General features: G+C 46.8%; 1 protein-coding gene across 7 annotated transcripts in view; it reads left to right on the top strand.

Annotated features, from left to right (window-relative positions):
- Nucleotides 1-27276, top strand: part of CTBP2 (C-terminal binding protein 2) — a 145157-nt gene that overhangs the window by 51124 nt on the left and 66757 nt on the right. Inside the window, exon 1 of one of the 7 annotated variants that reach the window (XM_082310809.1) lies at nucleotides 7343-7423. The exons of 1 other annotated variant lie outside the window; for it this stretch is intronic. The gene's annotated coding sequence lies outside the window, so the exon portion shown is untranslated. 5 more of the 7 variants (XM_082310810.1, XM_082310807.1, XM_082310811.1 and 2 more) reach the window with 5 other exon arrangements.

The following is a 27276-nucleotide window of genomic DNA, read 5'->3' on the forward strand; positions in this document are numbered from 1 at the left end:
TGAACGTTCCAACAAATAGGAAGAATGGAGAAGAGGCCTGGGAGAAAATACTGCAGTATTTTCATTCTTTTAATGATATCTGGCTGTTTTTTAAGTGCTTGGGGATGAAGGACTTACTGTATTGGTCTGATTACAAAGTACTCATAGAGCCCAAGTGTAACCGTTACAGGCAGTGCTCATTTTCTGACATCCCATATTCTTGCGCTCTGGAAGCGTAATACCAGCTATTCCCCATCCTATTTATTGCATCCAGCTTTTTAAGTAATGGGCCAAATAATGATTGCAGATGCTATAATCAACATTTTTTGTTAATGATTTAGAGCTCTATTTGCAAAACAATTAGTTCTGCACAGCTCCATGGTACAATACAAGAGGAATGCTCTCCTGACTTTTTATAGCCACAAGTTAATTGAAACTACAGAGCCCGGAGGGTGCAAGGCAGTCCAAGGGCGAGCCCGGGAGCCTCAGCCCCAGGCTTATGGTAGCCTGATGGGTGTGAAACGAGCTTAAACGTCGGCTGCGGACCCGCACTGCTACACACCTGGGTGCTTGGCAGAACCTGCTTGGTTCCCGATGGCAGCGTAAGTGGGTTGTAGCTGCTGCCTGTTAAAGTTGGGCTGTGCCCTTCGATCACCTTCCTTGCAATTTTCTATAGGTTCCTCGCAGCTTTTCTATAGGTTCACAGAAGACCCGTTCCGTGGACCCATGCAGTAATAACTGAGCTCTTGGGGATGGGGACCACAGGGAAACCATCCTGGTTTCTTACGGCAGCTAACGCAGAGACGGTGCCTGACAAACCCGAACGCCTGACCCATCCTTACTGAGGGGCAGATGTATCCTTAGAGCTTTCAAAAACCACTTGAAAGAATCTGCTCTTGCTATAGAAAAAAATAGATGTGCTCTGTGTCCTCCCCGCATGACCAGGACAGCGGTTGGGTGCAAAGCGGATGGGTTTTGTTGCTGCCGCGGCTCCTGGCCATACTGGACGGACTGGTGAGGTCCCTCGCTCTGTTTTCCCTTTTGTCTGTTTGGATTTTCAGCTCATGAGCAGAAAGGTCTTGATTCACGCTTGGCACAACATGGCTCTGATCTCAGCGGCAGATGCCAGATGCTGCCGGAATACAAAGAAATAATGAAAGTAACCCGAAATGTGTGAGTCAGCAGTAGGTGTGATGGGGGTGCCTCCTCTGCTTTGTCTGGCTTTCTCTGGCTTTCTTACTCCATCCGCTCTGCCTTCAGCTTTAGTCTCAGCTTCTCATTTCTCCTCCTGTTTTCTTCCTCCGGCTTCGTTCCCTTTTGTCTTTCTTTTCTGCCTTTCGCCATCTTCTTACTGCCCACTCGTGTGATGTGACCACGTAGTGGGGGAGTGACGTTCCCCACGACGCTCAGGAGAGCTTGACTTTCCTGGTAACTGGAAATCTATCTCCATTCCGCTTCAATTCCCTGGCACCCCCGGTACCATGAGTGCCGTCTTGGCAGCGGGCATTTCATTTATGGAAATTCAGAGTGTTTCTTCCTCCCATCTCTAAACACAACGCTGTGTACCGATGTCGTTGCAGAAGTGCTAACTGCAGCCAGTGCCTCTTTGAAAAACGCTGAATTGCTTTAGTTCTTCGTTGTGAATCACTAATTTTATTTCCTCCTAACACTACGTATAGTTTCTATAGTTCTGGAGGTCACCGGAGCTTTTTAAGTGCAGCCAAAAGTGTTTTAAATAGCCATTGTGCAGCATAGTGATACCATCAATCTCCCGTGCCGTTATTATATCTAGAAAGTTGGATTTGATATCCATTTTCATATTTAAAGCGAAATTACTGGCAAGCTGCCATATCCTGTAAGGCACAGAAAGTGGTAGCTTGTTCATAAAGGTTTATATGAGCGTAATGGTATTACCTATTGGTTTGGGATATTTTTCAACAAATCAAGAACTGCTGGCAGCCAAATGGTTTCTGAAGAGGGTCTTTTCTCCTTAACTGGTCTTATTTAATTCTTTCATTTCCAAACCTGTCTGTAGTCCAGCTCCAATAACGATTAGATTTTTTTAATTGGAATCTCATAAGCTTCAATTACCAGCTTGCCCAGAAATACTTTGCTTTTTGGCTTATATATATATATATATATACATGGAAAAAGAAAAAAAGGAAGAAAAAATCCAGAAAATAATAGTGGAATGTAAGTCTGCGGCATATTGAATTAATTTCCTGTTCCACTTCTGCATCAGCTAACCAGACAAATAACCAATTTGTTAAGGGCTCTGCTACTTCCTTCAATCACTTGCTCACAATACACTTTTTACATTTTATTTCCTGGTCTTTCCATTTCAATTCCTTGCATCCCCTGCAGGTCTCTCTGTTTCGGTGCCAACAGCAACATAGCCACTGAGGGAGGGCAGGGTGTGATCCTTCGCCTCCCAGCAACCCCGTCCTCTCTGTTTTCTGCAAGGTCCCCGACTCGAAGGACACCGAGCTCTTCGATGAGCATCCCGTTGCGTTCCCCTTGCCCATTCGCGGGGACCCAAACCGAGGAGCCCGCTGGTGCCGCTTTACTGCTTGGCCTTGCCTTAGCAGTGGCGGCCGGAATTACGGCTGTTTCAAACGGGTTCCCAGTTTATTGAGCCGTTTCTGAGAGCGCTGAAACAGGAATATCGCCGCGGCACGGCGGAGGGAGGAGGGTGTCAGTGGTCTGTACTGGGCAGCAGGATTAAGCAGTCATAACAGACAGAGCTTTTATTATTTTCCTCTCCTGCCGCATGACGGATTCTTTTGGAGACTGGTACAGCACTGGGTAACTAAGTGCTATGTGGCTTTTTGCTCCGTTCAGTGTATTTTGTGGGTTTCCATTTGTATTTAGGAAATTGATTCTGAACACTCTGCCAGGGCCGTCTTTCCAGAATTAAGGCAACAGGGAGAAAAAACCAACCACCACTCTGCATTTCTGGGTAAACGGCCTTAACTGCCAAACGGTTCCTTGCAGATACACGGTCCTATAGGAAAATCTGTAAGAAAAATAAAGATGTGTAATTTGAGACCTCTCGAGTAGAAGTTAAAGAGGGCTTTCAGTGTACTCTGATGGATAGGGGAGGAAGTACATCAATTCAATTGCAGTATTGTGTAGAGCATAATAAATATTTTATTACCGCAGACTATCATTTAGTTACTAAACAGCGCGGGGCAGGCTCTGCGCTCGGATGGTACCGCACATTTGCATCTGTGCGAATATCACATGAGTTCGTTTCTGTGGTCAAGGACAGCATTTGGGTCAGATTCTGCAAAGTCCCTGCATTAAATAGTCAAGCCCTGCACAAGAAAACTCTTTAGGCTGGCACCGTAGCAGCGTGTTAGGGCAGCAGTTGTTGTGAATCTAATGGTATTTTCTGGTTTGACCATAAAAATACTTTGGCCGAAGGCTGGAATTTGATAAATGAGATGAATTAGACTATTTCATTGCTGATGATACAGGATTATATGTATTTTGAAAGACACTGCGGCCAAATGAGAGGGGCGACAGCGAATGCTGTTTTGTAGGGTGAGCTGAACAGGCACAGTTGGTTAAGGAATCTTTGGTCTTCTAAAAGAGTCCTGGAGAGTCGTAGGTATTTCTGGGTTTCAGGAGTTTCTGCGGGTGTTTGCTGTGCAACACCCATGCATTTCTGTTGGAAGCGACACTCAAGCAAATTCTGAACAAAAGGTCAGTGAGTACGGATGGTCGGGAACCAACACCGGTGTGGATGGTGCGGCATTCGGCTGAAGCAGTTTAATAGCAGGTTTAGTGGTGGTGGGGGAAATAACTTGGGCAACTTCTTACCATTTGAGTTTCTTTTTTGCATTCAGTGTGATGCGAGGGAGCCAGAAAGCCAGTGGGAAAGCGGGGAGGGATCATGCCTGAAGACGGGCAGCAGCAATCTCATCGTTTTCTGGTAATCGTTTGTGAGCTTTCTGAGCAGCTACCACAGTAACTTTTACTTTCTGGTTTTCCTGCTGTCATACAGTAATAGTTTTAAATTTGTCATGCTGGAGGGAGATGCCAATATCAAACTGAGTATTAAGTAAATGGTTTTGATTGGAATTGAAAAGAAAATGTTCCCTGCCTTAAGCTAAGTTTTAATTTAACCTAATTACACAATAATGTAAGCAGTGTTTAGTTAATCCTGATAGGTAAAAATTCAGAAGTAAGGCAAGAGGCATGTCCCCACCCAGACAAGTTAAACGCTTTGCAGGTTGGCAAGGAGATGTGAAATTCCTTGCTTTGCAGGTTTACATGCGAGCGACTCTTCGTGTCCCTTCATGTGCTTTTCCCTCTGGGACCGTTTCGGGGCCATGTTTAATACAGAACCTCTAGGACACCCGTGAGTTATGGGATAATAATTCCGTGTCAGATACTGTGAGAATGAAGCTTATTTTACAAGAATTGCCTTTGATGGAAGTAGGGCCCCTAATTCAAACTTGAGTGTGTTTTAAGAGACGTATACACGCACACAATAAAATCCAGGGAGAACAATTTGCATAGAAAAGCCAGGAAACAGCTGGGCTTACAGACAGCTGAGATTTTAGGGGCTGTTTTCTGGGGGAATAGGGGGTAGAGTCAAGCAAAAGAATTTTAAATCCAGGCCGCTTTTGAGAACTTTGCTTAATATCGTATATGTTGGGATCATTTTTTAAAAATACAGCTGTGTGCTGGCTCCTGAGACCAGGTAATTTTACCTAACATTAATATTGAGATTGTTGTTCTTTGTTATTATCAGCTAACAGTAATGGTAAGAGACGCTTACTTGTCTGGGTCATATATGTATGTGTTTGCTCTTACTTTAAATTCTTTCCCATAGATACAATTCAGCACAATCAATGCCAACAAAATTATTTTGAAAGCAGATTAGATTAAAAATCCCATCCCTTACTGAGCTTCCCATTGGCATGTGAGATGATCCTTAGAGAATTAAGATTTCTGTCAGCAACACAAACGCTCGCATGAGATTGCTCAGCCTCTTGCTGGCCATTTTTTCTTTAAATACTTGACGGAATTGCCTGGCCAGGCTACATTCAGTCGGTGTAGTGTACTTCTGGAGGCTGATGACTAACACCAGAGCAGGAAAAAAGTATCTGAGAAGCGTTTTTCTGTAGAAGCATGTTTGTAAGTGGTTTTATTCCAGATTGTGTTGCTGGTGACTTAGGGCTTTCCTAGAAGGAGGTCAGGACTCTTCGTGTTGGGAAGGCGTATCTGAGCGCGGGCGGAATCATTTCCACACCCCAGCTGGCTGGGCTCTGCGTTGGGAGTATCGCGGGTTTGGTTTTGTTGGGTTTACGTAGAAACGTGATACCATTCGGTGATAATTTAAGCCCAATCCTTGCCCTCGCAGAACCAGGAGGATGCTTTCCAGTAATGTGTTTTGCGTTGGGGGACAAGAGGTTGGTGCAGGCAGCCCTGGATCAGAGTGATGGGACCCGTGCCCTGTGCTGCTCCCCAAAACCACGGTGCAGCGGAGGCAGAACAACCTCACCCCCTCTTTCTTCCCCCGGACACCCTGAAACATCAACCCCATCGTTCGGAGGCGTGACTGTGGGTTGTATGTGCACACACACACGTGCGCGTTGGTGAAACTGTAATAAAGCTAACGGGTTGGGGTCATGGCATCTATAAATGAGTCCTTTCTTCCCTGGATTTTGGTTGAACTCATCCCGCACACCGCAGGGCGCCCTTGCTGCCGCGAGCAGCCTCTCTGCAGTGGTGGAACTGGTTCTGGTCACGCACAGCGGGCGTCTGCAGGACTTGGACCTCAAAGTCTTCGAGGCAAGATCCTACCTTGTCTTTTCTACATTGCGTGAAAGCAGGTCAGAGCAGATGTGCGACTACTAAATGCGAAGGCTCAGCGTCCCCCTGCTCTGCCTGTGACCAATCCTTTTTTTTATAGTTAAGGGTAAGTCCCAAGACTGGAAAACCATTCGGCTGCCAGAACACCGTGGTTCCAGATGGTTTAGGATGATAATTTTGTAAAGGTATATTAGGGTCATTTGGTATCCTTGCCACTTCATGTATCTATTGTAGCAAATAATTTAATGGAAAAACAGGCAAGGCTGTGACTTTGGAAATAAAGTTTGGGAGCCTCCCATTTTTACTGCTTTTGTTGGGTTTATTTAAAACAGGAGTCACTCTTTTTATAGATTTATTGCCCCAGCCTAGCTTAAAAGGAGAGGGGGATGGGACAATCAACAGTGATTTATTTCTTTAATGCATTTTAAATAAGTAGACCCCCACGAACGAAGCAACGGTGCATAATTACATTACACCGGTCACAAAACTTGGGCTGTTCCTGCTGCAGGCTATTTATTTAACACCTGGTGAGCATAACTGAATGCACTGCTAGGGTTGGAAGCTGTGACTTAGTCCGGTTTTTACAAAGTCTCTTCTCTGGTAGCGATGTCTGTCTCAATTTCTGAAAGCTAACAAACATTTTTGCCATGTCTGGTGAAGCAGATGATCATAATGTTATCTTCCAGTCAAGGCGCTGTGTAGAGAGGTTTCGCCGAGCGTTGTATGGAGGTTGGCTCCTGTTGTCCTGCCTCCTTCTCCCAGCGTGAATGTGGGGAGCGGGAGGCTGGAGGAGGAGGAGGGACCGAGGGGTTTCCCTGGCTCACCCTGCCAGTAAAGAGGTGCTGGGGCTCGGAGAGCTTTCCCCCGTCGCTCACAGCCTGCTCTCTTTGCAGGGTTGCAAGTCCTGGACCTCTGTCCCAGGGACTCCTATAGCTCCGCTCGCACATCCATACGCTGCCTCTCCTCTATCCTTGTGTTCCTCTCCTATAGGCTGTGCTCTTCCTTCGGAGGAAGGGCTGCGTGGAGAGGCACGGAGCTCCTTTCCAGATTGCGATCTCCTAAATTAAAGCAAGCGAAATCGATTTCAATATTACATTTCCCTACAAGGACCTCCTGCTAATTTCTATGTTTTTTACAATTGCGTTTTCCTGTTTTTGTTTAGTTTTTTTCATCTTTATCACTTCCCTGCTGCTGACTAAAGGAGCTGCACAACAGGGGAAAGTGTGACTAACTCATTGCCTGCACGGGGGAAAGAGTGAGACTGCTTCTACACATGCTGGTGATAAATGCACAGAGTAAACAGAATGGAAGAGTGGAGAAAAACAGCTTTTTTTCCTACAATCTCTTTTTTTTTTAATAGCAATGTTAGTCATTTCTTCCAGCAAGTATAGGTTAAAACAACTTCCATCATAAGATTTCTTGCAGAAGCAGCAGTATCAGCTTAAAATTTGTACTTCCTTCTGAAATTGTTTTCAACGTCTGCTGTTGGAAGTTGTAAAAAAGAACGAAAAATGTTTTTCCTCTTTTTTTCCAGCGTCCTCTATGGTTTGACAGCAAGTCACATAGATGCAATTTTTCTCTTTCTCTCATGTGTTCAGGTCCTGCGTCAGCGTGGCAGGTATTTGCTATATCAGGTGGGAGGGGAAATGGGAAAAGGGCGGGGGGATCCACCCAGGCCTTGGTCCCGAAACTGGTTTTAACTTTGTTTGAAGTGGTGTAGATCCCAGATGACAGCATCCCTTTAGTTAAGCAATGTAACGTCGTTGATTTTAAGCCTGCTGAAATCAATGGAAAGATGCCGTGGACTGCAAAGGGCTCTGCAGCAGGTCCGGTCTCCGTTTGTGGTATAGAAATGATGCTTCAACAATTTAAGCCCTCGCTGACTGGGGTGCTAATGAACGGCCACGCTTTCCCTTCACGAACTGCTACGGCAGAGCGGCTTTCATATTTTTCCTCCGACTATCCCAGCGTGGCTTTGGAGAGTAAAGGAAAATCTCTTTTGCGTGTAAACACAGTATTGCGATGTTTGTTTAATGTCTTTGTTTACTTTGAAAGTTAGTCCCATACTAATGAATTTATAAAACCTACATTATCCATAAAACTGTCACCGGTGCAAAATCTAGTAATAACTCAGGTAATGTATTTAAACCACTGTTGAGTTTGCTCTATCCTTGAGTTGATAAATTGTATAGCTTCATTTGGTAGGAATCAGCAATTTTATGTGGCAGTTAATTTTAATGGCAATGGGGAGCCAAAGGACTAAATTTTTACCCTTGGTTTTCTGCACGTGTATGGGAATATCCTAATATTTATCGTTCGGGTTGCGGACCTGGGAAGCAGTGTGTGTGCGGAGGGAATGTCGCTTTGCAGGCGTTACGGCCGTGCTGCTCCCGCTCACAATCCAACCTGCCGGTTAAACCATTTGGGGGAATTCTCATCTTTTAAAATACGTGTCAAAAAGACAGCAGATGGCAAAAAACATCTGTCCCCAGGATCTGTCTCGCTTCACCCCCTCAGTTCTGCACGAACTTGCTGGTTGCCTTTTTTATTGTGTAAGTCACCACCATAAGGGACGATGCCAAAATCATGAACTTGGGGCCAGAGATGAGGAGATGAGTGTTTCTGAAGTGATTCTGGTTGTTTGTTTTCCCCTTTCTGATCTCTGATACCCAGCCTAGAAAGGTCCCATTTGTACAGTTGGCTGCAAGCCTATAATTGTGTAGGATCCGATCTGGGAACCGAAAATGCCTTAATTCTAATCTTAGCTCCTGCTACCAGATTTACATAGTGGTAGCAGGTCACTTTACTTCATAATTTATGTCTGTAACACTGACTGCATCCTCAGCAGTGTACAAAAAGCAGTGTAGTTCCCCTAAAGCTAAAATTGGTCTTGTAGCAATAGAAAATACCAAGGGAGGTGATGTGAGGGGGATTTATGATGCTGTTAAGTAACATCCACATTTTGGTTTTTGCTGTTCGTGAAACTGGCTGAAGAGAGCTGGGCCGCGGGGCGCGTTTGGGTATAGCTGGGCAAAAACCCACGGACATCGTTGGACCCGTGGGGTAAATGAGGGTTTTGTTTTGAGGCATCCTCCCTGCCATCGCTGCAGAGCACAGAGGTCTCTAAGGTAAGCCCGAGACCGCAAAGGATGACCGGGGATGGTGCACGTAGCTCCCGAGCCTTGCCTTTCGGGTGTTGGTCTCCCATCTATGACCTTGGAGCCACTGGTGGCTCCGTCAGCGCCACCGGCTCGTGTCTGTAGGTGGGTCTGCGTTTCGAACATCATTTGTATTACGCCTCGGTCAGTTCCCGAAGTGGGGTGATGGCCCCGAAATGAGGTTCGGGGAAGTTATGAGCGAGGTCGTGAGCCTGACAGAAATTTCATTTTGTCCAATATTTATTCTGCTGTTTGGGGTTGCATGGAGTTACTGGTCTGTAAAATGAGGTCGCAGCCAGGAAAGAAAGTTTGGGAGCTGCTGCTTTAAAGCTTGGGTTGAAATTAATTATTTGTATACCTTGGAGGGTTGCATTGGTTTTTAAACAAGACAGCTGGGTTAGAAAAACAGTCCGAATTCATTGTGAAACACGTTGTGTGGTGGCCAGCTTTTGAACCTTGCCCTCCCTTGGTGCGCTACCAACCAGAAATTTCAAATTGGCTGCTTAAAATTGGCCGTGTACTCACTCAGATATTTCATCATGTTATTTCAAAAATCCCAGTGGCCCCAGATGCTCCAGGGCGGTGGAGGAGTTCATTGTAGCCGCAGTTGGAAAAGTTGGTCTGGTGTAGCTGTGTAGCTTGCATTACACCCACAGATATTTAGGCAGCAGAAACGCGGATGCGGAAAGGCGGGCTGGCCTGGCTAAAACCAGCTTGAGAAGAAAAAGCCTAGCCAACGTAGAATTGGATGTGAAAAATGCCATGCCAAAGGTGTCAGCTTTGTGGCTTCAAAGGAAAATATTCTCTTAATTTTTCTAAGATTAAAGTGCCTCTAAAATAATACCCTTTAAAAAGCAGAGTACTCCTCAAACACCAATTCAAAATGCCAACAATTCTCAATTTGCGAAAAGAAAAAATCTACGGCAAAATGACTGTGTTTTAGTGCACAAAACCTGTGGGCTGTCAGGAAAACAAAAAACTGATAAAACAGCAGTGCCAGGTGCTTGCGTGTGCTTTTCAAGGGGAATTTCTCCGTAGGGCCTCCTTTCCCGATAACTCCCTCACCACCCCTTGCCTCTTCTTTCTACCAGTAACCTCTCTGATCTCCCTACCATCCTCTTTGCTCTTCTGATTCGGTATTGCACAGAGGATTAGTTTCGAGGTGAATGTTTATATGCAGGCCATGTTCATAAGAATGAGTCACTTATGTGTTCTTTGGAGTGGTGAAGTGCTGACTCTGGACGTTTATTTGTTTTTCTACTTGTTGCTTCCTTCTTAAAAAGTCCCGAAAAAATATTTAAAGGTGTTCTGCTTAGGCTTGAATTGCTAATTAATTTCCAAATTGCTGTGCTTTGGGGGTATTTGGTCGGAGGAGCAGGCACAGAGAGGGATGCCGCGCGGGCAGCTGCCGGTTGCCAGTGCTCCTCCGCTTGCAAACTCAGCACTTGGTGGAGAAATTTCTCCTCGCCTCATTATTATGGTTTGACTTGTGACTTTATTGTTGCGTGTTCTGAGTTCCAAGGAGGGGGGGAAAAAGCAGGAAAGGAAAGTGGGGTTTCGGTACGCTTCCTGCGCCATGGGGAGCCGTGCTCTGTGTTAGCTGCTGATAAGGAGGTCTTTAAACCCACAGGTTTTTAAACCAGCACATGGTTAAGCACCAGGGAAAATAGATGCCTTTTCTGTCTCTAAAGCAGCCATTCCCTGGCAAAGTCTGTGCCGTTTTGTAGCAGTCCACACCAATACTGTTTGGCTCCAGGGAAGAAATAGCCCCCAGCTCAGGGCCGACGCAGGCGTTCAGAGCAGCTCCTGGACCACCAGCCTCCTGCCCCCGTGTAGAGGAGAGGTGTGAAGAAGTGCCGAGGACTCACAAGCAGCAGACGCTGCTCTCCAGCATAGCTGTTGGCTTCCACGTTCCTGCAGCCATCACTCCAAATAGCCAAGCAGGGCAGGACACTGCCGTGCTGGTACGAGTTAGATGGCTGAAGTGAAATGGAGGCTGCATCAGAAAATTTGGATAGTTTCTTCAGCTGTTTTTCTCCGTTTCTGATCTGAATTCTCTCAGTGCCAGGAGGCACACAAGGCACGAACATCGTTCTTCCACTTCGATCGGTCTGCGGCTGCGTGCTCTGGAGTCCCAAGGGCCACAGCGCAGTCTTCTGTTGGTTTTTTCCTCAAGACACGACCGATCCAGTTCCATCTCCTCCTCCTCACTTCATTACTGATTTTCTCCATCTCCGCCATTTCGGGGTTTTTTTTTTGAAAGTTGATGCTCGTCGTTTCTGCAACTTTTTATTTTTTTTTCCGGGAGGAGGTGGTTGGCCTCCTGCCCAACCCCCATGACTTGGAGGGCCAGTGGTTTTTCTGTCAGGGTGGCCTTCCCTAAGGCTGCGTTGGTTCGCAGCACCTTCTTCAATTTTATCCGGTGCACCCTCCAGAGAGGGATCCCCTATCCACCAGCCAGGGGACGCGCCTTCTAGCCGTGCAGCCCCAGCTGAAGGTTTTCTCCGTTTGCCTCACTGGAAATGGTGGAGCAATGCAAGAAGTTGTTGTTCGTCCTGTTAGATGTAGTGGAGGTGTAGATTCCCAGACGGGTCTCCGGTAGCTGCAGAGATACGGATTTACTTGTCCTATTAGGCCACGTATCTGTGTGCATATGCAATGCTGCTGGCCAAACTTTGATTAAAACCACTTCATCCCTCGCTCAGTCTACAAAGCATGTTTTGATTAGGAAAGACTTAATGACCATCCTGTGCTCTGTCATATGTACCTTCCTGGGCCCCAGGAAGGACAGTGTTCGTAGGCTGCATCCAGCCTGCAAGACACGATGGCACACGTGGTGGCCATCTCTGTACTTGGTTGGTTCTCTGTGCTTTGAAATGCTGAAGCTTCCTTATTGCTCCCTCCTCCTCTCCCTCTTTCTCCCCTTCATTCCCTGGTTTCACAGCTTGCTCTTGTGAGCTTTGCATTTTTAGGCAACTGAAGAAATCGTCCATCTCCCAGGTTCCTTGGGTGGCACCGTGAGAAGACCGTGGGTGCAGGTGTTTATGTTCAGGAGTCACAGAGCTCCTGCATGCTTGCATTAGGTTCATGATGATATTTTATAAATCCCAGCCCATGAGACCATTCTTCCCTGCTAGCACTTAAGATGGTGTCTACGAGTGTTGGCAGACACGGCACCAACTCTGCTGCAGGCTGCCCCAGAGCGGTGATTGTATTTGCCTGCTTCCTAGCAACTTTGTGTGCCGGTTCAATTACAAAGGGCTCGGAGAAACGCGCTCCATCTGGTTTTCCAGCCCCAGATGCGACCACCCCAAAGAGTGATCTAATTCTTCTGTATTTAGACTTGAAAACTTCTCACCAGTTGGTGGTGCGGGAAATCAAATAAGAGTCCTTAGGAGCAATAAGATCCACATGCTGGCCTAATTGCGCATGGAGCTAGACTGCTGCTCCTACTCTAGTGTAGTTGCAATGCTGCTGTCAAAGGCGTATTGTTAGGCTAGGGGAAAACCCACAAATCTTAATCTGAGTAATAATTTAATGTGGTCCAATAATTAGCTATTCACGATAGGGGCCCCTTCACATCTGGTGTGGTGTGAGGAGAAGGCAGGCGAGCAGGGCTTGTGGGCAGCCTTGATCGGTAGACCAGGGTTTGTGGAAAAGGATAGTATCTCAACCTGCTCTTCAGCACCATTGTTTTAGTCTACATTAGATCATCTGAGAGTGTTGTTCTTGTTTTTTTGTTTTTTTTTTTTTAATTAAGACAAAAAAACCGGCTGCTTTCCACCTCTGCAGACTGAATCAGGAGGGCAGGGTGCATTGTGGGGAAGGAGAGGCAAAGCCCAAACTGGGGAGTTACTGAGGAATAGGAAAATGTCGCACAACCTCGATGGAAAGCTGGAGCGTAAAATTTCCTCCCTCCTCTGTTCTGCAGAAAGCGCTGTCCTGTTATTTCTTGGTTGTGAACTTTTTGTTGACATCGGGCTTGGGATCAGAGCTTTATCATTTTAAGCTTGTCCTTAGGCGTCGGTGGCTCGTCGCGCCTGGCCAACGCTGCGCTTCCCTACGCGTGAAGAGCCAGCTGGGGAAAGTTTGAAACCGGTTTCCTACGCACTTAAAACTTCAGACTGAGTCTTAACGAGGTGGTACCAGCCTTAAATATTCCCAGTGTTTATTGGAGCGAGCCCTGATTCACGCTGGTGGTTGTTTTCTGTCAGGGTTTCCTGTGGGAGCCCCCGCGCCGCTCACAGGAAGCGTGGCCGGGCCCGCCGCCATCGGCCCGGGAGCGGCGGTGGGGAGCAGCGCCCGGGCCGCTGGGCAGCCGTGGAGGTGAGCCCGCCTGTCCGCAAAAAAAAAAAATCACAAAAAATGCAAAAAGGCATGACCCCTTGGGACCCACGCTTCGCCAATAAATCAAGCAGGCTCTATTTTAAGCTGCTATGTACCTAACGCTTCCTGTTTTTCAGAAGAAACGTCTTGTTTTTTCGCTTTTATGTTGACGGATTTATTTTAACGGCTTGTTCCTGAGGCGGCGCGAAGGATTTTTTTTCGCCCCCCCCCCCCCCGAAGCGTGCAGGGTGGTGTCCCGTGAGGAGGGAGGGAGGCGGCGGGAGGCTCCCGGGGCTGCCTGCGGCGGCCCTGCGAGGGGAAGGCCGCCCCGGCCATCTCCCCTCTCCCCAGGGTGGCTCCGGGGGTTCCCGGGCCCACCGAGGGGCCTGGAAGGTGGGCAGCCGGTGGGATGGCCGCCGCAGGGCTTTCATCGTTCCCTGAACGCTGCTAAGTTAAGCCATGTGTGGTTCTCTTTCGAGGAGCGGTGGCCTAACCAATACGGACGAAGTAAATAGCATTCATTTCCTGCTGACCTTTTAACACGAACAGATGTTTTCTCTTACAAGTACCGTAGACCACTTCAGTCCCTGACCTCATCAAGCGGGCTGCTGCCGTTTTCATACTCGGCAGTCTATAAAACTGCTTTTTTAACCTGTTTTGCTGAGACCCGCCTGCAGAAGTGGGTCTCCCGCCTTGGTCAGGACCCATGTGCCTTTAATGTTTCTGACTTTCTTTTCTCTGGATGGACCAACCACTTCCTCCTCATTTTTGTCCTCCGTGGAGGATGGCAGATGTTTCCTCTGATGGGCTCTATCAGGCAGCCCGGGGGAAACGAGTTTCCCTTTATAATATTTTCCCTAGCAGTCCTTGCACAGGTTGGACTTGCAACGCCACGGCTGGGGCAGTAAGTCCGTCGCCCTTATCCCCGTTTGTGGTGGTTGAGCAGAATGAAAGGGGTCTTGGAGGCACCTCCAGGCTCGACAGTAAAAGGGTGGCAGTGCCGGAGCTGAGGAAACCATCAGTGTGGTTTCCCTTCGGCGCTCCCTGCGTCACTGGAGCCATCCTGGCACCTGCAGGTGCCTCCTCTGCTGCTGCCCCGTGGGTCTCGGTCCTGCTGAACGGAGTCAAAGTGATCTCAGCTCCATCCCAGGCTGCTCTGCTTGGATGTCACCTGGGCGTTGCTTTTTTGCCATGTGGTCTTCCCTGCCGCGTCTCTAGATCTGCTGCTGCAGATGGTGCTGGGTGGGATCTGTGAAGGAATTGAAGCAGTTTGGGAAGCAAATGTGGTGGGAACGAACAGTAAAGCTTCTTCGTTCCTGCCGTCTTTTAATTTGCTTTGGGCGAAGGGACATACACATCTGAGCATGACTTGTGTGTCTAAGAATATCAGAGATGCCTAGTTCTTCCAGGAGACAGCTGAAGGAGGTTTCTCTGCTGGTTCTCCTGGCCAGAGCCTGCTTTCTTCTGCCAGTCCTGCATGGAGACCACGGGAACAAGCCCTGGAGTGAGGTAATGGAGGAGAGAAACGTGGAGGCAGGCTGGTGTGCATACCGGGAATTCGTTTGAGACCTTGCCGTGTTGGTGAAGAGCCTTTTTCCAAAGTTGGCGTTGCAGTAGTGTCCAATCTGGTGGCATCAAGAGGGCGAGGTGTCTCCACGACTGTGGTGCTTGAGGGCTCATTGGCTTGCTGCGCTCTGCGGTGCACAGCTTGTGTTGCCGGGTTAGTGCCATTCCATTTGGAGAGTAAACCCTTCGCTCTTCTTTTGATTTCAGGTGGGGGACATTGGAGGTACGAATAAATACCAGTATGATTTTTAGTTATTGAATTATGCCACCTGGAAAGGAATATATGTTAATTTAAAGTTAATGGAATTACCTTTATAAGCGCCTTTTTTAATACCATGCTGAACGTAGGTTGATAGAGATTCCCAGCTTGTCACTTGTTGGGTTTTTGGCGTTTCCCTAAAGAGGTTTTTTGTTTTGTATTTGTTCTTTCTTTCTACTCTCCATATGTGTTTAGTGGAGTGTGTTCAGAAGTTTTACTCCATGAGTTGTGATTTCTATCCAGAGCAGTGGGTCTGTGCAGGACAAATAAGGGAAAAAAAAGCTCTTTCGGTGGGTCAGGTTACCCTCCTTTTCCTGTTCAATTAAAAAGAAAAGTATGCAAAATCTTAAAAATTCCTGAGTATTACCCAAACATTACCATTTTTATAGTTTCAAGTTTAGAGAAAATGACTCACGGGCATTTTTAATAAAGGATTTCTCAAAATAGAGTGGGGTGTGATTCACGTTACCAAATCAAGACACAAGAGAGGCAACAAAGAAGCCTTTAACCTGATACTCACTCTTCCCCATGAGTGTATCACGAAGCGGATGGCTGAGATTTCCCCTCTGCCCGTGGTGCCTGGCAGCGGGGGGAGCAGCATGCAGGGAAGGAGCAGCGATGGATGTTGCTGAAAGGCCACGTCTCTGCTTCTGGGCCAGCTGAGATGCGGTGGGAGCAGTGCACGGTGCGACCTGCCCCTGCTCCAGGTGCTGCGTGTCCTCTATCAGCCCCTGTTCAGTCCATCTTGCACGTTATCTGCTGATGTCTTCCTGGGCAGGTTGGTCGGAGAAAATGATCACATCCTAAGCATCTCCATCTGAGTGGTAAGAATCCTGCCCATCTTGTGTGTCGATTTTTATTGGTCAGTGTAATTAGGCACTGCCTAATTGTTGTAGGCAATGGTGAAGATCAAACCTTTGAGCCTAAAGTGGAAGAAAGCCTGTAGTTCGGTGCCTTTTGCAAACACGCCTGGCTTTCACTCACCAGCACTCAGACCTGAGCGTGTGTCCAGCACCGCGCTGAGCTATTCTGAATTTTGAGGTCAGCATGGGAAGAGAGATGTCGTGTCTACGGCAGTGTGCTGCTTGTAGGGACTTTGAGCAAGGAGCCAGCTTCTTTGGCTCTACCTGAAAGCAAGGAGCGTTCACAAAGCACGCTTGTAACACAACGCCTGTGAGAAGAATTGTTTAACAAATAGCCAGATAATCTAGTTTGCCTTTTCCGCGGTGTTTTAGTTTGCCCTGCGCTGGCAGTCAGCCTTTCCCAGGTTTAACCTTGCATAGAAGATTTTATCTTGCGAGTCTGCAGGGACGGCTGCTGGTTGTGGAAAACATCACTGACTTACCGAGCGGATTACTGGGCAAAATCGATTTTACTTGGTACATTCTTATGCTGAAAAGCAACATAATAGTGTCTGCTTTGCTTCCACACCAGCGAGGGGTAAGTGCCCCAACATGTGCTGGAGACCCTACACGAATGTGAGAGGCAACTGGGTGTTTTGGACCATATTCATCACCGCCGTCGCTCTGATGGCATCGTTTTGGCTGACCGAACAGGACCTGCAGAAATGCCTTAGGTATACATGCTGGTGTATATTTTGCAGCTGTCTTTACTTAAGTGTTAAACATTCCCTGTGAGCAATGAGAGCGGAGACCTTCCCTGTGCTCCATGCGGCTTCTTTGGTTGATATATGGTGTTTTCCCTCCTTTTTGTCAAAGTGTCCTCTGTTCCAGAGATAATGCAATTGCTATGCAGTGCCGTGCAAATACTCTTCTGTATTTGTATCTCTTTTCTATTTAATTATACTGTATAAATGTCCTCGGTAAATTTGATAAGTTGGGTGAAGGATATTGATTTTCGAGTCTCTCTTGTGCAGGGCTCCTTGTAGTAGCGGCAGCCGTTCGCCAGACCTATTTCCCGAGGAGGTTTTGAAGGTTCAGCATTTAAGTAGCTACAAGATAACAAAGGAATTTCTTTCCCTACACTCCCGGTTGAGCTGCTGATTGCAGAGTTTAAGGCCATAGAGAAAACATTCGTGTTGGGTGCGTTTTTTTTAAAGCATTAGACTCATGTCATCTGCAAAAGCAGGTGGGAAGGGAAATGAAGATACGGAATAGACCCATTGCCTTCATTCCTGCAAATAAAGCCTGCTACCAGCTTTGGGAAGAAATGAGAGAGGGATGCTTGCGGGGTCGGGTGGGGTCCTGGGGCAGCAGTGGGGACCCCAGGCTTGTGGCCAGGCAGCCCCCCGCTTACCCCTCCGTCACCCCACGGCTGGTGGCGGGGCAAGAGGAGCGGGATGGAGACCAGCAGGCGTGCGAGGAGGCGGAAGGGAGGAGAGGGAGTTTGCAGGGTGAAAATGGGAGGACCAATAGTCTATTTTTAACGGCAGTTTTCAATGTGAAGTGTCACCAATGGTAAAAAAAGCTCCTGGTAAATAGTGGGGAAGAAGCACGCGGTAGTGGAAAGCCAGCTGCAGCTTTTTGAACTGGGCGCTGCTGTTTGTGAGGAGCCTGTGAACACTTGGTTAGCGTTAATGTTTTAATTTTCCTTTTCTCAGCCTGAGGTCTCCCTACACAAGGGACTGCCTTTAAACCATGCGTAGCTTTCAGCCTCTTAAAATTATTTTTGTTCTTCAAGAGGAAAAGAAGGGAGAAATGTAGATATTTGTGCACTTCCCTATTGTGCTCGCTTTCTTCACGTTCTTTTGGAACATAAAATGTTTTCCTTTCCTTTTTTTTTAATGCTGAAAATTGGACACTGATTTTTTCTGGCTAATTTCCATGTATTTCTCATACAGGATTTTAGCCTTGATCTATAATGCAGGCCTGTGGCTGTTCTTGCTAAAAGTTTGGTCCCGCCGGGGCTTTCATTATAAATCCTTATTTTCAGTAGCAAATTGCTTTCTGCAAATGTCACCTCTCGGAGCCGGCTGGTTTGGGTGGGCAGGGGGGTAGCATCCCCACGCCTCTCGGCCGTCCACCCGCAGCTCCCCAGGATTTGGGAACCTGGGGATTCGGCGTGTTTGCCTGCTCGCTGCATTAAGGCAGGAGGCTGGAGCCATTGCGGTCTATCATGTCAGTGATCCGTGGGAGAATGCATCCCCACGTAGTGGCCGTTTCTGTGTATTGTGTCACCGATCTGTGCATTAAAGGGACCCCGAGTAGGTGTTGCTACAATAAACCATAACAGCTCTCTGGGAGCCGTCACAGTTCATTGCATCAATAATCTGTGTATTAAGGCGTCCCGAGCAGGCCTCGGCACACAATGGACCGTTATGGCTCCAGATGAGCCTGTATAAATTTAGGTCAATAACCTGAGTGTTGTTAAATCCCAAAATAGCCTTGCTACAGCGAGCTGGCAAGGCTTATAAGAAAGATGTGTAGATTATGCAAACCTGTGGTGGTTGCAGAGGGTACTCTGACTTACCACTGAAAGTTAGTGGCGGGAGAATTATTTCATCTTATTTATTACTGTTATCTAAACCTCTCTCTGCTCACTTGGCTCCCTCTTTCCCTCTCCTTTCACTCCTCTGGAAATTAAACTGCATGAGCGATGCTGCAAGAGCAGCAAAAGCAAGATGCAGAGGGAGAGACAGGGCTGGAGGGCTGGGAGGAGCGGGAGGAGGCAGCGTTTCGCAGGTGAGCCGTCCCAGAGCCGCCCCGCGTCCCTCTGAGCTCCTTCCCGTGGGATTTCATCGGAGCACTCACACGTTTCCATCCTGACTGCGCTTATACCTGATCCAGTGGGGCTTGGTGTTGTCTGGAGCATGAGTTTTGCATGAGGGGAGCCCCAAGGGCAGGAGGGTCGCCCGGGGCTCCCCAGACCCTTGCTTACTCCAAAAGCCACCCTCCATCCTCATCCCTGACCCGTTTCTTGTTCCAAGCCCTCCTTGGTCCTCGATGCCCCAGCACCTGTCTGGGGTCTCCTTGTCTCCACGGTTCTTAGCATCCTGCTCCTTCCTCCATTTCTCATTTCCCTCAGACAAGGCCCTTTTGTAGGTAGGTGGTGGGGAGAGGAATGCCTTCAGCGCAGGACGGAGAGACCGGTTTGCATTGTGGGTGTACGCCTGAATGGAGACGTAGCCTTGAACTCTTGAACTCTCTCTTTTTTTTTTTTTTTTTTTTTTTTTAGAGTAAAGCTGCTATGTGCTGAAAACAAACAGGACTCACTCCGATGGAAAGAGGTTCTATAGTGGGAACAGATCTCGGACCACAAGAAACAGGGTTTTCCACATTTCCATTCTGAGACTTTCTGTTTGAGACTTTGCCAGCAGTCGGGCAGCAAAAGATGAATTAGCTGAGCTGTTAAAGGTATTACATGTGTTTCCCCCTTTGGAGACTTGTTAGAACACATTTTCTTCGGTGATAGTAATAAGTGTTACAAACAAAACACAGTTTTCCCCTTTGAATATTCCTTTACACAGAGCATCATCTACATTAAAAAAAAAAGTACATTAAGCAACATGAATAGCTTCAGGCTATTTTATTTCATGTTGCTAAATAAGTCAATGCAGATGAGGACTTCTTATGTAAGAGTGGCTTGTAAATATAAGCACTAAGATAAGGGCAAATTATAACTCCAGAGATTTCCTGGAGATAGAAAAGTGTCACGGCTCCTTTTTGCTGTTCCCAGGCCAGGCAGAGCTCCCAGGACAGGTTCTGGGAGATTTGACAGAAAAAGTAAGCTTGAGATATCTGTGATACAATGAGAAACACAGGGAGTTTGTTCCGTATGGGGGAATTTGGTGTGCTAGTGGGGGGCTGTCTCCTGGTCAGCTGGACCATGGTGCAGATGGGGCACGAGGGCCTTCATCTCTGCTCTTCGGCTGAGCTAGGTCCATACTGAGGCATGAAGGTGCAGGCTGGTGTGCACCACTGTGGTCTTCACTGGGAGATGGGCATGCGTCCCCTAAGGAGCTGGGCTGAGGCCACCAAGGTACCTTCCACAATACGTAGCCATTGTCCTGCAGTAGTGTTTGGCCACTGTGGGACAGGGCCCAAGGAAAACGTCCTGTGTCACTGCTCATTGCCGGAGCCACTTGGGTCTTCATGTAAGATTTAATTGTCTGATCCTGATTATGGAAGAATTAATAAATTACCAGTGAAGCATAGTATTCCAGACTTGGAGACGCTCAGTTTCATATCCTGTAGGTCTGTAGGTGGGCTGTGCTGGCAGGAATGAGGGTGCTCTTGTCTTACGTCACCCCGCTGATGCACCTTACAACTCAGGATACGAGGTGTGCGCCGCTGCGGGAGCGGGGTGCCTTTGTGGACAGACTGCCAGGCGGAGATGGCGCAGAGGAAAGCAGCACTGTGCTCCCCGAGTATCCCATGTGTTTGCTTGTAAGGATGCGCTCATCTAGTTGCTTCTTTTATTATTTCTTTTATTTAGGAGCGATACAGAGCCAAGGACTTGCAAGAGTTGCAAAGACAAGTGGTCTTGGGTTTAGTGTTGGTCTTCTAGCCTGGGCACCTGAAGGGAAGTGCTGGTATCCAGGGTCCTTTTGGTAGTCTTGCTATTGCCGTGCTTGCTGTTTTGAACTTTCTGTTAAGGAGGAATTCAGGAGTAAATTGTGAGTATTGTGGCAGTATATACTATGTACAGATATTTAATCAAGGCAGGAGCGCTGGGTGCTCCTGTAGTATGCCGCAAAACGTGGCCACGGCCTCTGCCAGCCCTGTGCTTTCGGATGGAGACCAGCGAGGGAAGTGGGCTTGGCAGATCGGCGGTACGGAGTCGCGGGGACGGGAGAAACGTGAGGCTTTACAGGGGGGCACGGGGTGCGTGTGCGGCAGGAGGGGGGTGCGGAGGTTGGGAGGATGTGGCTCTCGGCCACATGAAGATTTTGGTATGCAGCTTGTACTCAGGAAGTTTGGCCACCCTGATTACAAACATACGTATATTGGAGATGTATAGCGAGATATCCGTCTCTTTCCTAATTTGATTTGTATTTAGATGGAGAGAGGAAAACCACCGAAGCAGGGAAGCGGGTGGCTTTGTGTGGTTTCCTAGCCAGCAGAAGCTGAAAACGGTTTAAAGTTCACATTTAGCAGTATAGTAGTAACTAGAAGGAGACGTCTGAAGGTAAGTGGCTGTGTCCTACCTCTCAGCTGTGAGAAAGCTGGATTTGCCTTTGTTCAGCTCCGGAGACAGATGAGCTCTCCCCTCTAGCTCCGGAGATGGGTAGTAGTGCCGTGGCAGATTTTACAGTTTTTCTTGGTTAATCATTTTCAAAACTTAAAACATAAGCTGCTGTTTGTGAGAGTAAAAAGGATGAAGTTTGCTCTCTTGGAGTTAGCGGGGGGAGAAGTGAACTGAACAAAACCAAACCTTGGAAGCAACAACAGCTGTGCACCAAAGTGTTTATTTAAACAGGACTTTTTTTCATAGCTATTTCATTTTATTTTCCTCTTGTCCTTGCTCTTGCTTGCTCATCTATATACAGCATATGGAAAGGTTGAAAAGTGGCAATTACTAAATGAGAGTAGACAGAAACTGTTCTCCAGCAGCTCCAGATGGGGGTTAGTGATGCTGTTCACAAGCTGTGTGCTGGCGCTTCACTCTGCAGTATAAAATGCCCTCTAATGGCCAAGTAACTGCATAGCTCATCCGACAAACCAGCAAACAGTCTTTCTCGGGGTTTCTAATTTGGCTGTGCTGATTTTGGTACAGGAGCAAATAACGGCTTGAGTAGAGGAGAGCTTTTGGTTATCCAGATGTGCAAACAGCGAAGGTTCGCCTCGCTCAAGCATTAGTCTTTGCGATTATTGAAAATAAATAACAAGTCATTTAAAGAACTCTGGTAAAATGTAGAATGAGATTTTATTTTTCAGTATGGCAGGGACCTTTGGAGATTGTAAGATTATTTATGTATCATTTCCTCTTGTTTTATTTCAAAAGTTCAGGGTGGTTTCCCAGCCAGCTATGTGCTGTAGCAATATCAGTGTGCACGTTATCAGCGTCAGATACTTAGAAAAACAAGATAAGAGAGGCTGAAGGAGGCCCATGATTAATTAGCAGATGGATTAGGTGCTCTCGAAGCTAAGTGGATAATTTGGGTTCAGGTCCTGGTTCTTGTTTTGCCCACCACCGCGCCCCTGAAGACTGTCAGTGCAAGGTAAGCAGAGCATCGACCGGCTTCGCTTCTGATGCCAGAAAGAGAGATGACAGGTATTTTCTTTAAAGCAATTTTCTTGCTGTCTGTTTGGGTTGCTTGTTTGTATTTTAGCTTTAGGAATGAAAGGAGTGCCAGTTCTGGCATTTCCTAGTTTTACTTGAAAACTCACAGAGGATCCGTGGAGGGCTGTTACTGCCTGACAGGGGAGCGTGCCCGGATCTGCTTTTCTCAAAGCCAAGAACTAGTCACTGATGCTGGAAAATAAAATCAGAAAAAAAAAAGTTGAAAAATAAAATAGGTATCTTAGTCCCCTCTCTTTTGTACCACGGCTATTCTGGCAACTTGAATATTGTCATTTCAGTAGGTCTCAATAACATCTTTTTGGCTACCAAGAACCCAATCTGGAGCACAGCTTGTAACCTGAAATACGATTTTTAAAGAAACTTTAAAAAAAAAATACCGATCCAAATAAAAACCTCTCTCATGCTTTATGCATCATTAAGATGAAGAGGAAGGAAAATGCTACAAACCCATATGTTTTTTTTCTTTCCTTTGAAGGGCATATATGTATAGTTGTGATTCGTCTTTTACTGAGTCAACAAGTAGCTTTGATGGAGTAGAACTGATGAGGGATACTCGCCGTGACTTTCAAGGGCTGAAGGGAATGCAAGATCAGGCCCTCGGTGTTGTCTTTGAAGCCTTATTATTTTAGCACAGTCTGTATCTTGTTGCATAACGTTTTAAGATGTGGTCTGCATCATTATATAGCGTGTTTAATTTAGCAACAGATGTGCAGGCTCATATGCCGTTATGGTACATTTTGTTCACTCATATAATAGCAAGTTCCTCAAAATTGTTACCAGTTCTTCAGCGCAAGACTCCTACAGCATGTTATTCTCTTTTTCTGTACGCTGAAGAGCAGAAGAGCTCTTTATTTGCCATCAGCAGGTGCTAACGTGGGAGTGCCAGCTCTCCGTGAAGCACATTTAACCTGCTGCCTTCCTGCTTTCTCTGCCGGGCTGCGGCACCCGGTGAGCGCGCTTTCCCCAGCAGTTTTGGGGGGAAGGCACCAGGTAGGCAGTGGAGGGGCAAGACTTTGGTCGTTAAGTTTCTGGGTGGAAAACAAGCGAGTCACCTGGACAAAAACCGCTTATTGCCACCCGCGGCGTCATCCAGTCATTCCCACGGAGGGGCCTTAATGCAAAACATCGCTGAATGCTCTGCGGCAGCAAAATCGTACCAATAACTAGTCAAAGCATTAAACCTAATTAACAATGGTTTTGTAGCAAGAGTCCTGCCCTCACTGTTTCGATGGTACCGTGGGTCCATGGGGGGGATGCAGGCTGTTGGGAGCCTGGCACTGAGGTTTGATGTACAGCCAGGGTAGTTCTTCCAGAAACTGGGAAAAAAGCCTTTTTTTCCCCCCAGCATCCTATTTCCCATGCAATGGCTGAGAGTGTTTAATGGAGCAGAAGTCCGAACCCTGGCCGCACAGAAACTGTGCGATTCCTCTTCCCAAGTGTGAGGGTTTACATCCCTCAGGCGTTTAAAAAAAAAAATTACCCTATTTTTTATTTTGGCTAATGAAAATCTATGTTTGTTCTCACTACCCGTATAAATGTTTAATCCATTTTTGGTTCCTGCTGGGCTATCAGGCTTAATGGTGTCTTGACACTGTGAGTTCCCCACGTTGTTTTATTGTTGTGTAAAAGAAAACATCCAAAAAAAGGATCTCAAGAAGGATCGTGTTGTCTGTCCCTTCCCTTCCATGTGCTTCCCTCCTCCCCTGCAGGCGTGCCAGGGCTTTAGGGAGAGAAGGTGAGCAAGGCATCCCACTTAAGGATGTGCCGCCGGCGTAGGGAGGAGGGATGGCACAGTGCTCACAAAGTGTTCCTCCTGCATTGTGCCGTCTCCTTTGTCCGCTTCCCTCCCCTGTCATTATCTCTGTGTGTCTCCTTCTTTCTTTTCCCCGCGTTTCCTTTCTTGCGCCAAACTCCACTTCTCAGCCCCTCCTGCCCTCCCCACGGCAGCTGCCGATGTCTGAAATGATCAGCCGTGGAAATGGCCAGCTAGTTCAGAATAGTTAGCACCCGGTGATGCTAACGCAGGGCTTAACCAGCTCACAGCTCTGAGGGCTGTTCTTGCATTGAAATCTCAATTCAAGTGCGATCAAGCTTTGGAAAACTGGACCTGAACAGAAAGGAGGCTGCAGGGAGAGTTGCCCTTGGCATCGGCAGATACGGACTTCACCATTATGGACCGCTTGGGCATCCTGGTCTCCTTCCAGCTGAGAGGGCTGATGTCCTGCAGTAATCACGAGTACAAAACCTCCTCCGGGAACCTTTCCTTTCCCAAGAGCCTAGGAAATGTCCCATGGTATCATCAAAACATTTGGACTGGATTTTCCCTTGTTTAAGTAAGGCCTTGTACATGTGGAAACCCAGTTTAGATGTGAGGAAGGATGGAAATAGGAGCTTTTGCAGTTTGTGGAGCTAGGAGTTTTCTGTAGTAGGGAATCTCCATTTTGTTGATGCCGTATTTCGTAGAGGGTGGAAAATGTAGTCGGAAATGTGAGCAAGAGGTTTGTGACTGCACTAAGGGCCTGGGAGTGTGCGCGTGCTTTTTTTGATGGTTTAGAAAGATGCTTGTATTTGAAGTTAAAGAGGAATGCCACTTAACCTACAACTCGGTATTCATTGGCAGAAGCGGTGCGTTCGTACCACTTGTTCACAGCTCGAAAGGCAGCAAGCGCGGTTTTATTGCATCCTAGCCGATGAGCTGCGGTTTGGGCAGGACTCAGAGGCGCGGTTTCATGATGCTAACCAAAGCCTGCGGCGCTGCAGCGGGGCTGTGCACTTGCATCGGCTTCGGCTCGTCGCAAAACGGGGTGTAGGAAACACCATTCCGCTTTCCCGGAGCTGTGCGCGGAGAGGGAACGTGTGAGAGACGGCTTTGCACGGAGCGCTGGGAAGGGGGGCTCTTAGGCACCTGCTGGGTGCCGCCGTGGTTTGGTGGTGGTGCGGGCGATGGGATGCTCTGCAATGGATGTAGCCCATGTTTGTGCTCCTGTGCTACCTACGCGTGCTGTGAAAAGCTGATAAAACAGGGCCAGTTGAGGGAGAGCTTAGAAGACAACACGTTCTTCCTGAAGTCACCTTTCTCTTATTTTTGTCTAACAGTGCATTTTGTTTTGGAAAATCACCTTTTCTTTCTCTTTGTTGTCCATCGAAAGCAGGAAAAATAAGCCCTAACACAGCTTTCTCTGCTCTCATTTTCTGGCTCATGGATTGTGGTATTTAACGGGCAGTATTAAGGAGCTATTTAAATGTGTTACGTCAGGATTGTTTTTTTCCTAAAACACTGTATTTAAGTACGTTCCTTCTTTAAATAAATAAAAAAACTGCTGGGCTATCATCGTGTCCGAGGGTTTTCAAGAAAATTTACATTTTGAAAGACACTGTTGGAGGCTAACACAGCCATGCAATTACTGTATGTAAATCACTTCACTTGTTTCCTAATCTTGCTGAAGATGAAGTGTAATTTTTGTGCGTGCGCCTCTCTCTCTCAAATTTCCTTATACAATGAGGTTTTCTTGTATTTTAATTGCTGACCATGATTTTTGTTCTGCCTAGCCTGATTGTATTTATTTTATTGTGGGGGACATTTAGCCTTGCGATTGTTTTGAGATTGGGTTGGATGTAGAAATCATTGAGGATAGATTGAAGTTGGGTGCGCAACTAATTGCGTCCTCCAGCCCTCAAATGGAAGAACTGCTTTCTTAATTACAGCTTCATAGGAAGGCTGGGGAGTATCCGCTTGTTTCTGTGCCCCGCACATCTGCTTTTCTCCATTTTATCCATCCCTGCCAAATCCTGCGCGGCAGCTCCTGCCACATTTTTAATAAGTCTTCTGAGTTGGGCTTTTGTTGCTGGTTGATATCATCACGGACACCTGTCAAACAAAGATGGAATAGTTAACATCATTAGGAAGGAGTTCATTCATGGGCATTACATTAAGCTGTGCGGGATTCTGATAATATGAGCAGTAATTTCTCATTAGTTTCTTTTGTAGAAAGTTTTCCTCCAGGGAGTAATGCAGGGAATTGAGATGGCAGGAGAAAAGAACTTTAATGGAAGCATTCGTCCATCAGGAAATGCACTCTGTCAAAATTAAATACACTTTGCATATTGATTTTGTTTAGGAAAATAAAAGGGGAAAAGTGTTGCAGACCCAACATAGTGAACCATTTGAGCATTTTCAGAACAAAATGCGAACTTTTTCTCTCCTGACATGACTTTTTTATAAGCTGCTATTTCTCTCTGAAAGTGGAGTGGGATGTAATAGAGGTAAAAATTCATGTGTGTACTTTTAAATGTTGATCATGGAAATGCTGTTAGCTACTCTGGCTTTAGCTACACTAACAGTTTAATTTTTGTTGTAAGAAGTATTTTGACTGTAGCAGGCTTCTGCCTCTGGAATTGAAGTTTTCTGCTTCTTTTAGAATGTTGCATGAATTATTAATGTGAGTGGGAATCGTGCTCTTTAGCATCCCTATGTTTAAAAAAAAATCAATTAATTATTGCTATAAATCTCAGAGATTATGCTGCAGTTGCGCTGCTGGGAAATTGGCCATTAACTACCAGGAAATCGCCTATCTTCCTTTAGTCAGAATTCAGTTGTACCAACACAAGCCTTTTCCTTTTATAAATTAACTATCAATGTGATGCATAATTGATAACCATTTATAATAATAACAATAATCTCCATGAAATTGTCATCTCGCTATGCAGCGGCTTTGTTAGAGCCTTTACCCCTCGCATGCTCAGCCCTCGCCTCTTGCGTTTGTTAACTGTGTTTTCTGGGAATTTATTGCTTCACTGGCGTGGTTTTAGGAGAGCCGTAAGCTGTTGCAGAGGAATAAAATGCAAGGTAGAAACGCCTGACCGGACTACGGGCATGTGAAGAACCTGACGTGTTTTGAGAGGATGGGTTAGTGTTGCTATCGCTGCTCTACAGAAGGGGAAGCAGAAGTTGAGGTTAAA

This window comes from Platalea leucorodia, assembly GCF_965183815.1.
Source record: "Platalea leucorodia genome assembly, chromosome: 4".
NCBI lineage: Eukaryota > Metazoa > Chordata > Aves > Pelecaniformes > Threskiornithidae > Platalea > Platalea leucorodia.